Source organism: Oryx dammah, unplaced genomic scaffold (assembly GCF_014754425.2).
Source record: "Oryx dammah isolate SB20612 unplaced genomic scaffold, SCBI_Odam_1.1 HiC_scaffold_2, whole genome shotgun sequence".
NCBI lineage: Eukaryota > Metazoa > Chordata > Mammalia > Artiodactyla > Bovidae > Oryx > Oryx dammah.
Window position 1 is genome coordinate 75,695,635 of NW_024070186.1, and position 17,162 is coordinate 75,712,796.

At 46.2% G+C, this 17,162-nt stretch overlaps 1 protein-coding gene across 3 annotated transcripts in view; it reads right to left on the bottom strand.

Moving 5' to 3' along the window:
* The window catches only part of DGKG (diacylglycerol kinase gamma), a 226,662-nt gene that overhangs the window by 41,066 nt on the left and 168,434 nt on the right, over positions 1–17,162 (bottom strand). The gene's annotated exons all lie outside the window — the stretch shown is intronic.

Here is a 17,162-nt window from a genome sequence, read left to right on the forward strand (position 1 = left end):
TTTCATTAGAATGTGGAATCATGGAACTTAGAGATGACAGGGACCTAAGAGAACATGTCCTATCTTTCATCAATGAGGCCAGAGAGGTTAAGGTCACCCAACTCATAATTGTGGAGCTGGGCTAGTATCCTGGTCTGCAGACCTCAAATTTGTGCTCTTCCCACTGAAACATAAGACATTGTGCTGAGATCAAATAATATTTCCTAAATGACCACCTTACGACCTCTATCAGAAAAGGAATAAAAGAACTCATATAAAGCCAAAAACGTCTGTAAAGGGCAAATACTTAGTTAATACTTGATTCCAGAATTTTCCCAGGGGTTGGGATAAAGTTTGTCAGTCTGTGCCTTCTAGAATGCATCCCTAATTTTTAAAAAACTGGGACGTTTGTCTGTTTGCCTCTCATTGGCTGGAACCTACTCTGCTTTGTAGATTTGTTAAAGTGGTCACCAAACGACATCTATATACGTTTGTCCAGCAACTTTGATTTAAATGTGTATGCTTTCCAAGGTCAATTAGTTCTCTATTGATCAGTCTTGGGTTCTGATACCCACCTTTATCATCTATTCTTCTATTTTTTTGTTAAAGCTACTCTCTCTCCCTCTGGAAAAGATAAAAAAGCTCTCTTGGAATGGCAAAATCCTAATGAGGTATGCTTTCCATGTTCTTTTTTGCTTCAAACACTGTCTAAGATTCTGCTTGGCCTTCAGCTTGTCCAAAGGCAGGATCCCAGGTCTGAGTTGCCTTTGTACATTCACACTTGGGTGCATAGTCACACCTTATCTGCGAGTATGTCTGACGGTGGTGCTTTAGTCACTAAGTCATGTCCTACTTTTGTGACCCCATGGACTGTAGCCTGGCAGGCTCCTCTGTCCATGGGATTTCCCAGGCAAGAATACTGGAAGGGACTGCCATTCCCTTCTCCAGGGGATCTTCTCCACCCAGAGATGAAACTCTCGTCTCCTGCATAGCAGGCAGATTCTTTACCGCTGAGCCACCAGGGAAGCCCCTATGAGTATGTGTACAACCCTCCAAAAGCATGGACTCAACCCAGACCTCCTTGTTACTGTCATGGTGATTAGTATTGTTTTTTTAATTAAAAACTTTTTGCTGTTTTCTTCCTGAAAGAATGAATGAGCTGTTAAGAAATTTACTTTGGGATGTTTTTCATCTTTTTGTCCTTTAAACACATATTCTTATTTAGGGACTTGGGTTAGAATCCCACTGGATCAGACTTTTCACCAAACTCTCTGAAATTATCTTTGTTCAACCCGGTGCCCAGCACTGAATTCTTGCACCCTTATTGCCTCCTAGACCACTTAGACACTCTTTCTTTTGGTTGTAGTTACTTCTGCATGAGCTCAATTTAATCAATGTTGGCCAAAATCCCTCCTCCCTTCTAGAGGTAATAATAATAATATTAGCAGTTATCTGATGAGAGCTTCCTTGTGCACTGTCCTGGTCCTGCCCTTACACTCTCTTGGGATGCGTACATGAACACCATGAGGGAGGAACTATTGGTACCTCCAAGTGACAGAGTCTCAGAGAGGTTAGGGCGCTGGTGTAAGGCTACACAACTTCCACTCTACAGGCTGGCAGAGCTCAGTTGCAAACCTAGGCAAGTCAGATGCCAGATTCTACTTTGGAGATGAAAGTCAGTGCAGCAACGTGGGACTTTTGCTGATGCTAGACTTATCACAAAATTAAACTTCCAGTTGTTTGAATAACTGAAATCTCCCACCACTGCTCTGTCTTATAGAGCACTAAGAGCAGTGCCCAGTATTATACTTGCCTCTGTGCCAGCTTGGTGGTTTTTTTTTTAAGTAAACTAGTTGCACAGCTCAGTCCTTGCTACCTAGTATTCCACAATGTCCCCTTTTTTCCAACTGCCGTTTTAAATGTGCCCTATCCCCTCCACCTCTGGTGGTAACAAGCTCAGAGTGTTAGTTATTAACTTGGTAAGTATTAAACTCTCTGGAAGAGCAAACAGTCCTCACTTTGCTTTATGATAGGATGTCCCCTCCCCCACCATCTCACTGAGTCATAGGTGGACTGGGGAGAGTGGAGGAGGTGGGGGGAGCTCGGGGACTGCTGGCTATAGATGCCCCCACCTTCGGAATGCACCTATTTGAAAACTGAGAGGCAGTGCCTTGTCTTGGAAGGAGCATGCCTGAGCTTGGAGAGAGATATGGGTTTAAATCTTGGCTCTGTCACTTGCCAGCTGTATGATCCTGGATCCTCCTTGGTTCCTTAACTCTTCCAGCTTTAATCTGTCATCTGCAAAATGGGGTGGGGGTAGGGAAATTGCATCTACTTAAAGAGTTTGATTGGTCTCTGGAAGGCAGTAGCATTCCATAATTGTCTGCACTGTTATTACTGTTAATAATAATAATAATAATACCTGTCCTATGAGGCATTTTTCAGACTGAAATCATTCTCCCACTGTCTGAGGCCTTGCTAGAAGCATTTTAATGGCCTTTTGGCCCAACTCATGCTAGTGGGAGCCTTGCCAGACCATACCTGCATGCCCATTCTCCACGCTTCTTGGCCTAGACACCACGCACTGATTTCTTTCAGAACCCCAGGGCTGCTTAGGGCTCGGGAAAGGTAGAAAGCTGCCGTGCTGGATTTGGAAACGTGGAGCCAGTGGAGAGAAGTACACTGGAGGCTTAAATGGTACATAGCCCCTGGCGGGTTCCTGAGCTAAATCCTCCAGCAGTTCCATGACGTCATGGGGCCCCTCCCCCTGCTCCCACCGGGGAGGGGAGAGGGGGGCTCCTGGGGAGAGTGCTGCGCACACCGTTGGCCATCCCTAACCTAGCACTGGGCCGGCAGGCTCGCCTCCGAGTCGAGGCTGCGTGCAGTGAAACCCAGGTAGTTATAGCCGGGTATGGGTTGAAACAGAGACAGTTGTCCCCAGCCCCCCGGCAGCATGCACGCACACGCCCCGAGCCGTGCTCCCAGCCGGCGAGGGCTGTGAGGTGCCGGACACGGGTCTGAGGCTGCCGGCGCATGGGGTGGGTGGGTGCAGCCCGGCCCAGCCTGGCTCCTGGCCGCCTGGAAGACGTTCAGGAATCTGCCGGAGCGCGGGCCCGGAGCCGCCCGCACCCGCCTGCTCCAGGCCCCACTGTGCCGGCCCGCAGCTGTCGGCGAGTTCAAACTTCGTGACCCCTGGCGAAGACAACCTCAAGTTCTAGTTTCTGAGCCGAGGGACGGTGGAGAGTCAGTGGGTAGTCCTATTCATTCCCATCCTCCCATCCCCTTCCACCCATCTCTGCGATTCCTAAGGTCCTCATAATTACGGGCAGAGCTAGGACCTGCCAAGTTCGCCGTGCTGCCTGAGAGGGGCAGAGCCGAGGACGTGAGAGGGCACTTGGTGCTTCCCTGTCCGGGCTCTGGGCTTTTCCGCGCCCCGGGTGCCTGGCGGCCTCGGTGACCTGAAAAAGGCGGCGGGTGGGGAATGAGGCCGCCTCCATTTTAGCCTTGTGGATCCTATTTTTGAAGGTCCTTAGAGAAGGAGATCCCATAATTTATTTGATGACCTGTTTCAGTTTTTAGCAACTAGGAAATTCTCTCGTCTTCTAACCTCGATTCAAGGTGCCACCGATTGCACTGATTTTCTCCAGTTCAGAACTCAAGTGTTTGGTTTCATCCTCCCTGCCATCTGGCAGTGTTTGCTGTCTGGAATGACCTCTTCCATGTGGATTATAAGGTGGAACAACCCTCACCCCCCATGGCTCTGGGGGCATTTGTCCCCTTTCTGCTTGACATTTTCTATCTTGGGTTCCCCGCCACTGCCTTCTCTTGATAGACTCTCTCATCTTTGATAACTCCTTCTTGGACTTAAAACAAGCAAATTTTTATTAGGGATATTTTCAAATATACAGGACAATAAAATAATCAAAGTGAGTGAAGTCGCTCAGTTGTGTCCGACTCTTTGCGACCCCATGGACTGTAGCCTACCAGGCTTCTCTGTCCATGGGATTCTCTAGGCAATAGTACTGGAGTGGTTGCCATTTCCTTCTCCAGGAGATCTTCCTGACCCAGGGATTGAACCTGGGTCTCCTGCATTGTAGACAGATGCTTTACTGTCTGAGCCACTAGGGAAGTCCAACTCTGGTATGGCAGCGGTGAAATCCCATGAATCCCAAATCTAAGCTTCAGCAGTTAGCAACTCATGACTAATCTTGTTTGAACTCTAACTCAGTTCGTTTTCCCAACCACCATGTTGAAGTATTATTTTATAGCAAATCTCAGATATTCTATCATGTCATCTACAAATACTTCTAAAAGTAGACTGCTCAGTCATGTCCAACTCTTTGAGACCCCATGGACTGTGGCCTGTCAGTCTTCTCTGTCCATGGAATTCTCTAAGCAAGAATACTGGAGTGGGTTGCTATTCCCTTCTCCAAGGGATCTTCCTGACCCAAGGATTGAACCCGGGTCTCCTGCATTGCAGGCAGATTCTTTATGTATCTTTAAATGATACTCTTAAAAAGGAATTACCCCCCCCAAAAAAGGAATTACCCCAATTCTCTGATCACTTTTTAAATGTAACAATAAATTTTTAATATTGATAAATATCCAGTAGATGTTCAAATTTCCTCCAGTCTCATTTAAAAAAATAACTGGTTTGTCTGAAAGGTCTACAGGTTGAACTTGGCTGATATGTCTTTTAGGTTTCTTCTGATCTATAAATTCCTTGTTCTTTTTTTTCTTCCTTGCCTTGTAATATTTACTGGGGGAAATGGGTCATTTGTCCCATAGAGCAGTGCTTCTCAAACTTTAATGTGCATAAATCACTTCAGGATGATTTAAATGCAGATTTTGATTCAGGACATCTGAGGTGGCCTGAGACTGCATTTCTGCATCATTATCTGGTGATAATGGTGCTGGGTGTGGTGGACCACACTTTGAGACAGAAGGCTGTGTAGCATTTCCAGATTTTGGATTTTGCTTATTGCACCTCTGAGGTATCTTTTAAACATATTCCAGCCTATCTGCATGGCTGATCAAATTCAGGATGGACGTTTTAGCAAGATTACTCTATCAATGTATTTCCTATTGCATCTCATCAACAGGCACATAATTTGCTTGTCTCACTTTTTGGTGATGTTCGTGTTGGTTAGTGGGTTCAGGTGTTGTCAGCCTGAATCTTTCGTTATAGAGTTCTTTATCAGTGGGTAGCAGAGGGCATGGCCTCCCACTCCAGTATTCTTGCTTGGAGAATCCCATGGACAGAGGAGCCCGGTGGGCTATAGCCCATAGGGTGGCAGAGTTGGACATGACTGAAGCGACTTAGCACAGCACAGTCAGTGGATGACGATCCTTGTCTAGACCCATATCACCGTCCCTCAGTGATAGGATATCCTTGTGGACACCCTAGCACCCTTTCTACACTCTTCGTCTAAGTCTACAAATGCTATAAAAGGATCTCTCTCTCTCATCTCTGCATCTGTGTTCTCACGGAATCAAAGATCTGAAGTGTCTTGAAAGATCATTCAGTCTAATTACCTCATTTTATAGATGAGAAAAATGGAGGTTAAGGAGGTAAAAGGAATGGTCCAACGTCACATAGCTAATCAGGAGTGAGCAGATCTGGAATCAGACCTTCGGTCATGTAGTCTGGCAACTAAGGGGTCAGGAGTGACTGTAAAGAAGAATTTTAGCAGCTGAAAGAGGGCCAATGCACAGAATCTTAGAATGGTAAAGCCAGATGGAACATTTGGTTTGTTAATATCTTATCACTATGATGAGAACAATTAGCCCTAGAGTTGGTAAGTAACTTTCCTAGATCACACAGCTGTCTCTTGCAAGAGCTAGGGCTTAACTAGGGCCATATATGTGGATCACAGAGTTGGGCCTACTTGCTTTTTCTGTTGTACTCACTGTCTGAACTGCCATGCAGCTCTTTTATGCCTGTGAAAATCCTACCCTTTCAAAAACTAAACTCCTCCTATGAGGCCTTTCCTATAGAGGAAACTGCTCTAGATAGAAGTTGATCTTCCCCTTCTCTGAATTTTCCTTGCTTTTTCTGATGTATATTGAATATGTATTCTGCCATGCATCAGGCATATGTACCTGTCCCCAGGAGATTTTAAGCTCCCAGAGGGGAGGGACCACATGCTACATGGCTCTGTGTTCTCCATAGTTCTGGCATGTATTACCCATTTCTGAAGTCCAATATAACTTTTTTAAACTGGAAGAATTCATTTGTGGAGAGATCCCCAAATGAAAACCAAGGTGTTAAAGAAACCTGGCAAAGGGTCTTTCCTTCCAGATGAGTTTCTACAGCTTCCCAGGATGAATATATTGACCAGTGAAAGTGGATTGAGTATCCATATTAGGGAGAAATCTGGAAGCTTAATCCAAGACTTCAGGAAGTGGTCCTCTGATCACAGCTAAGAGAAACCTATATCTAACAGCTGGTAGTAAGCATAGGACACATGGGGCACGATGTATGTGAGAGAAATGTTAAGAGACAGAAGACAGGAATGATGGGGCCCTACTTACTCAGTGCTAGACCCTGGGGAAGGAGTGGAAATGGGTCCTCAAGGGATCTCTCCAGTCAGTGCTAGAGGCAGTGGTATGCTGCTAAATATTTAACAGGATCTCCAGGATAAAAAAAGCGCTGTGATTGTGGTGTTTCATGGTGTAAATTCTCCCACAATGGCCAATTTGAAGCTACTAACATGACATCCCTAAAGGCAGAGCTAAGGAGAGATGTGCCAGTAGGCAAGCTGGCCTCAGCACACCACTGAGAAGGCAGTAGACACCTGCATATCTGTAGAGCCTATGGCCAGAACAGAGAAATTTATTGAGAGTCAAAGAAGAGCAGTCAGGGCAACAATGCTGTCTTTTTCCCCTAGAGAAGAACTAGAGAGAAAGTTTTTAGTGTCCATAATCTGATGTGGGTCCTGAGGGAAGAAAAGGAAAGAAATTGAGTGGTGTTGAGTGGTGACAGCATTACTAGAGAGACAGTCCAGTAATATCTACATTAAAAAAATTTAGCCTTGCATATAGCTGGAGTGGCTTCCCCTGCGATCCAGAGGAACTGTTTTAATTTATTTATTTCATTCATTTTAGAACCTAAGATCTGTTGTGGGCAGTTAGATACTAATATATACATGTTATGTGATAATATTGATAGATAATCATTTATTGAGTAACTCTTATGAACCAGCCACTTCATATATCTTATGTCTAATCCTTAGAGCCCTGCAAGGTTGGTATTTGTATCTTTTTTTTTTTTTTACAGATGAGGAAACACTCACTTAGTGACATTTCCCATTTTAATCAGGTTTGTGGTGGGCTTCATGAACCTACAGGTTTCCTGCGAAGATGCAAATGACAAGATCAGAAAGACAGTCTAGCTTATGGAGCATGTACCTGAGGCCTGTTAATTTCATGCTTTGTTACCTATGAGATTACTTTTGGGATATAAGGATATATAAAATATAAGGGATTTAATTCTTCATTTTAAGGAGACTGGAAAAAATGGATTCTATCAAGAGAAGGCAGGTCAGGATAGTCAGGGATCTATACATCGAGCCGTAAAAGGAACTGGGGATATTTAGCTCAGTGAAGATCAATAGGAGAGGACATGGAAGATAGATTGCACCCCTATGAAGGGCAGTCATGTGGAGGAGCAGGAAGGTATGTTCTGTATGCTCCCAGAGTGTGGAACAGGCCCAAAGGATGGGGAATTCAGTCATGCATCCCACAAGCACTTATTGTGCACCTGTTTTGTTCCAAGAACTGTGCTGAGGGCTGACAAGGGAAGGATATGGCAATGAAAGGTACATTCATCCTTGTTCAACATCGGGAAGAAAACTTTCTGAAAGAGATTTCCAGCAATGGACAGGTTTCTGGCATAGTAGTAAGCTTCCTTTCCTTGGAGTATTCAGGAAAAGGCTAGATGTGTACTTATCAGAATGTGCCAGAATGGATCTTTTTGTTGAGTGGTACACGGGACCAAATCCCTTTCCAGTTCAGAGATTCAGTCTCTGCTCATCCTCGCTTTGGCAGGCTACAGTGCTGTGCTGATAAAGTGGCATCGTGGTCCCCCTCTCGCTGCCCGTGTCCATCTAGCTGCCTGCCCTGCCTTCTCTGACAGGGAGCGGTGGCGGGCCAGTTAGACTGGAAAGTGCCTGCCATCTGTGACGGGGACGATGGTGTTTTGGCGGGTCTGTGTGGGCTCCAGGAATGCAGCATTGAAGCCATGTACACACAACCTGCTTAAGAACATCCCATGGGCAGAAAATGTTTGCTTCCTCTTCAGCCCTCCTCTGTTGCTGTGCCAGGCAGGCACAATGGTGCCTTTGAGAGGGGCAGCTGGAAGGGGGTGTTGGCAGCGAGGCTGGAAGTAGAACACTGCAGCTGAGGGGAGAACCAAATTCATTTCCAGGAGCAAGCCTGCCCTGGGTGCCAGTTTCCAAAACAAAACTGCTGTTTCTCAGAGCTCACAGTGGTGGGTTGCCTCAGATTTGGATAGAGGGCAAAGCTATTTCCTATCCACTGCTCCACCCTCCCCAAGTTTAAAAAAAAAGAAAAAGAAAAAAACAACCTAGTGTGTTGAGGCATTCTTGCTCTGGATGCAGTTTAATAGGTCTGCGGTCTGTCTGGGGCGCTCAGACCAACCTGGGGTGGATGGGGCTTTCTGAAGGGTCAGACTCGCCTGCAGACAGAGCAGGGCTGATAGCCATAGGGACCAGCAAGGCTCAGGGCAGGTAGACTTCTGGGCCACCAGAGTGGGCTCAGGGTGGAGACGCCTTCTTCTGCCTTTTGGAGTCACTTCCTCTGACCCCCGAGCAGCCCTGTACCCTTGCTGCCATATGGGCTCTGCCCACTCACTGTCTTCACTCTCCTTGGTGGGAAAGAGGTGGGAGAACTCTGGCATTTCCTGTCCTGGGTTCACAGTTGTCCCAGACCCTCAGTTACTTTCAAAGGTCCCAGCAACAGCTCAAAGATGGGCGTGGGAGGTCTTCCCACTCACCCGATGGTTAGAAGAAGGCCTGAGTGCCAGGCTGCAAGCCCATTCTGTCTTAAAGACAGAGCAAAGTGGGTCCCTTTTACTTTGGGGACATCCAACACAAAGGTATCACTTGAGTCTTGTCAAGTAGTAATTTGTTAGTGTTCACATTCATTATGGGATTTTTTTCACCCTTTGGTTGAAATTGTGCAATCAAAAACTAGAGAGCAATGATTTCATTTCAGGTATTGGGGATACAGGGTGAATAAGACAAGTCTTTGCCTCAGACAGACAACTGCCTAATAGATAGGCCAAGTCCTGAAGGGGAGCCATACCACCAACTCAGCTGATATATACCTGAGGGGGAAAGCAGAGGTAGATTCGACAGGGAGTGCTGTGCTTGGGGCACATGGGCTTGGAACTCATCTGATCTTGGAGTGCTTATCTTAAGGAGACTTAGTTTCCTTGTGTACATAATGCACATCACGCAGAGTTGTTATGAGGATTAAACAAGCCAGTGTAGGAAAGTGCCAGGATATAGAGCTTGTCGCAAGGTGAGTGCTTAGTTAAGTGGCTGCTGCTATTAATTTGTGGATTCCAATGGACTTGCATGTAATGTGTATGTGTACACAGTATTTAACTGGTCCTTTGTTAGATTATATATCCTTCCTGAGTCATTTCTTGTCTTTCCTTAATTCCTCTTCTGTAGAATACTAGGATCAGCATGTTTATGACCTCACTAAGACAGATAACCAGACTAGTCCACTAAAGCCAAGGAGACACATGTATATGTAATATTCTGTTTCATAACCCAGTGGTAGAAGCTGGGAAAGATTGAATGCTTTTCATCCAAGCTCCCTGAATGTGCTGAGTGTGGAGATGAAGATCATGAGTTCTTTTCAATGTTCTAAAAAGTCTAAGAGAAATAACACATTTCTCACAGACAGGGCCTAACAGGTTGTTATTATTTAAAAGATGCATTTGTTTGTAGACATAGCTTAGGGAAAGTTATTCTTTCACTAGGGGACCTTGGCGGGTAGCAAAGTTAAGCTTGCTGGGGCAGAGGTTAGCCTTGAGGTCTCTCAGGAACCTGAGTGGAGGTCCTTCTAGCCCAACATGCTGAGTCATGCATGGGACCCCAAGCTTGGTCTCCTGAGACACCCCTGGGCCTCGTCTATCCACTGTGCTTCGTATACCCCTCCCCCACCATCTGCTTTGTGAAATTGTAAGCATGAGAATTCACCCCTAAAAGTTATTCCAAAGTACTTGGGAGACACAAAGTGTATGAAGGCAGGAATCTGAAGACAAAGAAAATCAAAGCAATTCACAAGGAACAAAGGAAATGGGAAAGAATAAGAAAATAAAAGCACATGGATGAATGGAGGCTTGAAGTGAAATACGGGGTATGTATGTGTAGGGAATAAAAAAGAGGGTCATTTAAGAGAAAAAGTTATGTGTCAAACTGTAAGCAAGCAATGGGATTTTTAGAGAGAAAATTGCCAATTTCTTCTCAGTAGGCTGAAAGATTTTGAGGATCTGTGAAGTAAACTTGTAGTCAGTGCATGGCTGAAAGAGGAAGAGAGATAGAAAGGATGGAGCTGTGTTTAAAAATGGATAAGATTAAGGCAATCAAAGAGTCAAAGAGGTCCTCCAGAGGCCTGCTCTTAAAGATACAAGGGCTGACATTATTACAGGATTGAAACAAGGCCAACATTAGAACAGCACTGATCCCTGATTGCTGAGATTGTGGGTTACTTTTCCTTTTCACCTGTCTATGGTTTAACATGTTCTATCATGGATTTGGGGCCTCCCTGGTGACTCAGACAGTAAAGAATCTGCCTGCAATGCAGGAGACCCAGGTTCCAGCCCTGGGTCAGGAAGTCCCCCTGGAGAAGGAAATGGCAACCCATTCCAGTATCCTTGCCTAGAGAATTCCATGGACAGAGGAGCCTGGCAGGTTAAAGTCCACAGGGTTGCATAGATTTGGATTACTTTTCTAATCAAAAGAATTTAGCACCTGTCTTAAGAAGGAGGAGGCAGAAACTGAGGCTCGGGTACCTGGAGCAGTGAGAACTGCAGGATAGGGAAGAAGAAATCTGAAGTGGCAAGAGCGGCCTTGGGTGGTCTCACAGTGAGGATGCTCCTGGAAAGATGGAACCCCTGGACTTGACGGAAGAAGAGAATGGACTCCACAAATGGCAGAGGATGTCTGGGTCCATTCCAGCCTCTGACTTGAAGGTTTGGTGCATGATCAGGTTGCCACCTTTTGTTTTCTGAGATCTCAGCATCTCTACTCTTCTCCATGAATCTTTCCCTTCCCCATGAATATGTTTTCATTTCATCTCCCTTGGAATCACTGTGGCTGGGTTGATGAGCTGAGCTTTTGGCTAGTTCCCACTTCATTACTCCAAGCTCTGGAAGGTTCCACTTGCCCAAGCTGAGAAGGTATATATAGATGATGCTAGAAAAGGTGCTTGAAGGTCTATCCTTTAATTTAGGAGTGTGCAACATTGCCAGTGGATATCAAGGCAGCCATGGGCTCTCTTTTGCCACTTACTGGCCAGGTGAAGCTGGCCAACCAACTCAACCTGTAAAGTCCTTGATTTCTCTCTTCTGAACAAATGGCACCTGGCTGGATTGGAGTAGGTAAAGCTATCTGCTCAATCTTAAAGTAATCTGATTCATTATTTATTCTGCTTCTTTATATACACATAGCTGTGCTAAAGGTTAGTTTTAGAGTTTAGGATTCTCATGGTCAGGGCCCATTTCATGATATGGCTTCACGTTGAAAAAAATTAAGATGAAATTCACCTGACACAAAATTAGCCATTTTAAAGAATATAATTCAGTGGCCTTCACTCTCTCTCTTTGAAGTGTTGGAATAATATGGTCTCTGGGGTTGGTTCCATGTTGTTGTAATAATAAAGGATTGCACTGTGTCTCTGTGCTCATCACCCCCTGAACTTCTGTGCGGGAAACTCTCCAGGTCTAGGATGTGAAGAACCTGCTGGGTCATTCGTCCTAAAAGATAATTTTCAGTTCAGTGTTTGTTGTCAGACTGCTCTCCAAAGTGATTCACCACTCATGTCCCCCGAGAGGGTCTGAGGGTCCCCTGCTCCTGCTCCCATCACAGGGTGAGGGTATTCCTGGAGCCCCACGGCACAGAGTAGGTAAAAGTAATGAGCTAGCTCCAGCAACATCACCACAGAGAGATCTTGAGAACTAATGGTGAGTGAAAAAGGCAAGTTGCAGAGCACAAAACAGTTGTGGGGAATGCAGTTCCATCCATAAATTTTTATTTCTTTGGTTAAAAAGATACTTGAAGGGAATAAAACAAAATAGTGACAAATATCAATTCTAAGTGAAGGAGAAATGGGGATATCTGATACACTGTTCTCAAAACTTTGTTGTATTAAAAAAACATCCTCAATTAAAAGGGGAAAATTGATGTGCAGAGTTTCCCAAAATACACGGGGTAACAGATTTTTTTTTTTTTTTTTGAAGCAGCCTCCACATTTAGACTCACTTTTCCCCAGGCAGAGGTTCATATTAGGGAAGCTGGCTAGCCTTCCCTTGTGAACATTGTTTAAAAGTAGATATGATATCAAGGAATTTTGGAAGTTCATATTTTTAACCAGTAAAATTTGCACAGCATGTAAAATAAGTGCTCAAGTCGATGCCTGCCTGGTTTGCTCCACCTAACCATAACTAAGGCAAAACCTGTGCAAGCCTCTTTTGGGCCTGGGGTGGGGGAGATGACTCACTATGTTCTTCCCTCCCCTCCCCGACTCCTTTATTCAGGTACAATCAGATCAGAATAAACATCAAGGACGACTTTGGAAGGGAAGGGAAGTCAGAGACTTGGAGACTCTGACAGACTGCTTTTGTTCCACCAGGGCTGACGACAACAATGTGGGTGACAGGCTGCCTTCTTAATTAGAGGCAACCCCAATTGGCTCAGTGGTAAAGAATCTGCCTGTCAATGCAGGAGACACAGGTTTGATCCCTGGTCCAGGAAGATCCTTGAAAAGGAAATGGCAACCCACTCCAGTATTCTTGCCTGGAAAAACCTCACACAGAGGAGTCTGGCAGGCTATAGTCCATGGGTCTCAAAGAGTTGAATATGACTTAAGCCTGAACAACAACCACCAAATTAAGAGCACCCATTTCCCAGGAAGGGTACTCACTCTCATAGCTTGCTTTGTGTGCTTGCAGAGGAAGCATTTAGAGCATATATCTGCCATTTTTTTTTTTGCTTTTCTTCTTGATAAATGTAAAAGTCTCATACTTGCTTTTCAGTTCAGTTCAGTCGCTCAGTTGTGTCCGACTCTTTGAGACCCCATGAATCACAGCATGCCAGGCCTCCGTGTCCATCACCAACTCCCGGAGTTTACTCAAACTCATGTCCATCGAGTTGGTGATGCCATTCAGCCATCTCATCCTCTGTCGTCCCCTTCTCCTCCTGCCCCTAATCCCTCCCAGCATCAGAGTCTTTTCTAATGAGTCAACTCTTCGCATGAGGTGGCCAAAGTATTGGAGTTTCAGCTTTAGCATCAGTCCTTCCAAAGAACACTCAGGACTGATCTCCTTTAAAATGGACTGGTTGGATCTCTTTGCAGTCCAAGGGACTCTCAAGAGTCTTCTCCAACACCACAGTTCAAAAGCATCAATTCTTGCTTTTAGTGTTACCCAAAATATTAAAATAAAGTGTATGACTAAAGAGAAGATCAGATATACCTCATACCGGTGAGAATCTCTGCTCTAGAATGATGTGCCAGTACTGCCCTGAAACTCCTGGGTTTTGGGCAAATCTGAATTTGAAGCCTGACCTGACCACTCAGAGTCATGCACCTCAGGTGAGCTTTTTTTCAGCTTCTATCCCCATCTCCAGAAAGGGGATGTGACACCTGCCACTTCGGGCTGCTCTGTGGATTCAGTGAGGCACTTGGCACCATTGCCAGTTACTTAAAAAACAACAACAACAACAAATCTGAAAACGTTAATCAATAGCCTTGGGAAGTAGACTAACCCCTTTTCCCCATTTTATAGACGAGAACACTGAAGCCCAGACAACAGTTCCATGAAGTGGGCTGATGCCTGTCCAAGCCAAGCCCCTTTCACTGAGCAACCCCACCCCACCACACTAGCCTTGACCAAGTGTCTGCAGGTGACCAGTAGATCTGCAATCATCTTCTCTCTGGCCTTAGTCTCTGACCCCAAAACAGTGTCCAGGGTGATTGCTCACGTGGGTCCTCAAGGTCCCAGGATCAAGTTTTCTTAGCACTAGTTAAGTGAGTATTATATTAACCAGCTCATGTTTGTTCTCTCAACTGGGCTGTAAACTTTATTTCAGAGAAGGGACCAAATTCTCCTAGTTTCCAATAAGCTACAAGTCTCTAAAAAACAGGCTGTATTCCTTGCGAGAGACTTTCAGCGCAGAACTTCCGCATAAAACTCATTTTAGCTTTAAGTTTCACCATCCAAATGTTACCGAGGTGACACATAGACACAGAATGAAATAGACTTTATAATCTGTTCTGAACCGCTAACCTTTGTGCCCTTTCATAAGTTGCTGAACTTCTGAGCCTCAGTTTCCTCACCCAGAAAGTAAGGATATTCATGTCTTCCCTGCATACTCTGTGGATCAAAATGAGATGCTGCATGGGAAGACCTCTGGTAAACTAAGGCGGTTTTCCTCCCTGATTCCTCCTGTCCACGCCTCCTTCCTCAAATGAGCAAGCAGTAGGACTGTGCCCTCTGTTCTCCTAAAGCGTTTCCCAGCAGCCCTGCCCAGCTGCTGCAGCTGAGACAGAACCAAGCAGCCCTACATTCAGTAAAGGAGGAAGAAACTGTATCCGAGCTGAAAAATTCAGCAAGCTCCTAGCACTTGTTAGGTCAATCTGTTTATTGGGTTCCAAGCTAAAGTCCTTTCCAGGAGGTCTAGGAAGGCCTAGACTCTTACACGTTTCCAGCAATGAAACCTTGGTCAAGTTACTTAGTGTGTCTGAGCCTCAGTTTCCTCATTTAAAAAAATGTGATCATACTTGCTTTGCTGGGTGATGGAATCAAATGAGGACACGCTACAGTAGGCAGTCAGAGTGTGATTTTCTCCTCTCCCCTTGTTACTTCTCTCTCCCTTCTGTTTATCTTTCTAACCCTCTGTGCCTTAGCTTGCTTTCCGTGATGTGGGGATAAGAATACCGGGCCTACTTGGCTCACTGGTTGTTGTGTGACTCTGCAATAAAGGTTGTGGTGGGGCTTTGAAAATGGTGGTACCTAGTATAAATACCTGTGTGGGCTTATTCTCAGGCTCACTGACCTTGAACTGATGAGCGTGCTGGTCCTCCCAGGCCTGGGCTGTTGTGTGCAGCTGCCACTTGGAGAAGGTCACTTAACATACCTTCTGTTATTGTCCTTCCCGAGGCCCCTGATGCACTCACATCTACCTGGGCTGCCCCACAGCCTCCTAACATCTATTATTCACACGCCTCCCCCTCTGTCTCTCTGGTCTCCTCTGTATCATAAGACCCAGGACCGTCTCCCCTCCGCTCCCAGGATACAAAAGGATGCCTGCCACAATCTTGCAGGCTGTCAGAACAGAAGCTGCCTGTCAGATGCACCCCCGCCCCCCATCCTTAGCCTGAGGAATAAATACTAAAAAGACTCACGATGGGGAGCTACGGAAAACAAGAAGTGCTGCTGAAAGCCCCCAACAACCCACAGTGCGAACACCCCCACCTCCGCAATTGAGGACGAGCCACTGTGCACTGGACTCAGAGGGGCTCATGATGCTGTGGGCTGGAAGCTGGGAGTTGGGAGCTGGGAGGGCGGGGAGGCAGGGGAGCTGAGCTGCTCTATTCTGGGCACAGTTTCAAGGCCAGCTGCAGGGAGAACAAGCAGTCGCTGTGTGTCTGCAGCTGGCAGTGGTTAGGCCAGGGCTGTCCCTCACTTGGGGTATATTTAAAGACACCCCAGATGATCATGCCAACAGGAAAAATGCACACAGAGCTCCAGCCACGTCCAGTTTCCAGCCCAGTCCAGCACGCCCCCTCCCTTTGCTGTAGAGTTTCTGGCCATGGATTTACATGTCCATAGAGGAAGGCAGGCTTCTCAGACTTTCCCAGGTGGAGGTGGTACCACCTGGGGACACATGTCCCACATTCCTGGGCCTCTCTGCCCTCTGACTGAGCTGGCTAGAAGTTCAGGGGATTAGCTGGGCCGGCTCCTCCCAGCCTGGGGTTGGTAACCCAGCAACCGCTGGGGAGAGGCAGGCAGATGAGTTAAAGAGAAGCACAGAATCTCTGGCTTTGCGTTTTGATTGTGAAAATTCCCCACGAGTGCAGGCTCTCTTCCGCAGGGAGTGGCGGGGCTTTCCCACACTGCTTCAGGCCAAATGCTCCTCCTCCAAGGGATGCCTGGGCCCCACTTGACCACTGCTGCAAGCTCAGGGACAACGCTGGTGGCCCAGCAAGAGCCCATCCCAGCCCAACTCTGACTGCCTTTCACTTGTTTTTCTCAAGTGAAAACAAGACCATTGGTCTGAATTCCAAGGGAAGGGGTATGGGGGTTGGTAACAGAACTATGGGCAAGGGGCCCCAAGGGCCTGAGGTCCCACAGAGCAGAGACAGCAGATGTGCATAGAAGTTTGGGCTTGCAGGTGGATCTTTTCTTAGAAGTGAGAAGACCTCAGGAGAGCAGCCCAGCAGAAGCAGGGTGGGGAATGAGAAGTGGGCAGCTTATCAACCAGTAAGTGAAGCCCACAGGCTGCGTCTGAGGCAGGCTGCTGCAAGTCCTGGGAGAGTTAAAATGCAAGTGCACCAACAGGATCAGCTATGTAATTTGAGTGTTCAAAATGCACATAAAGGGCCCTTTGCTAAAAAAAAAAAAATTATCAAGAATTTTAAGACAGTCACAGAAGAGCATTAAATGAGGAAACTTCTGAGTGACTGTGCAGGTTGCACACTTGGGAAGCTGGCCCTTAGTGCCTGAACTGGCTCCTTGAAAGTTGAGGCAGGTGAGCTGATGATGTCTGGTCACATCTGGCCTCAACTGCAGACCCCTTAGCCCTGCGGTCTTCAGTTCCCAGACTTTTACCAGGCGTGGGACATTGCCTCTATCCCCATAGCAGCTTCTTTCCCTGAATGGGTAGCATCTGTCTTCATTTCTTGAAAAAGAAGAAATTGAAAGATGA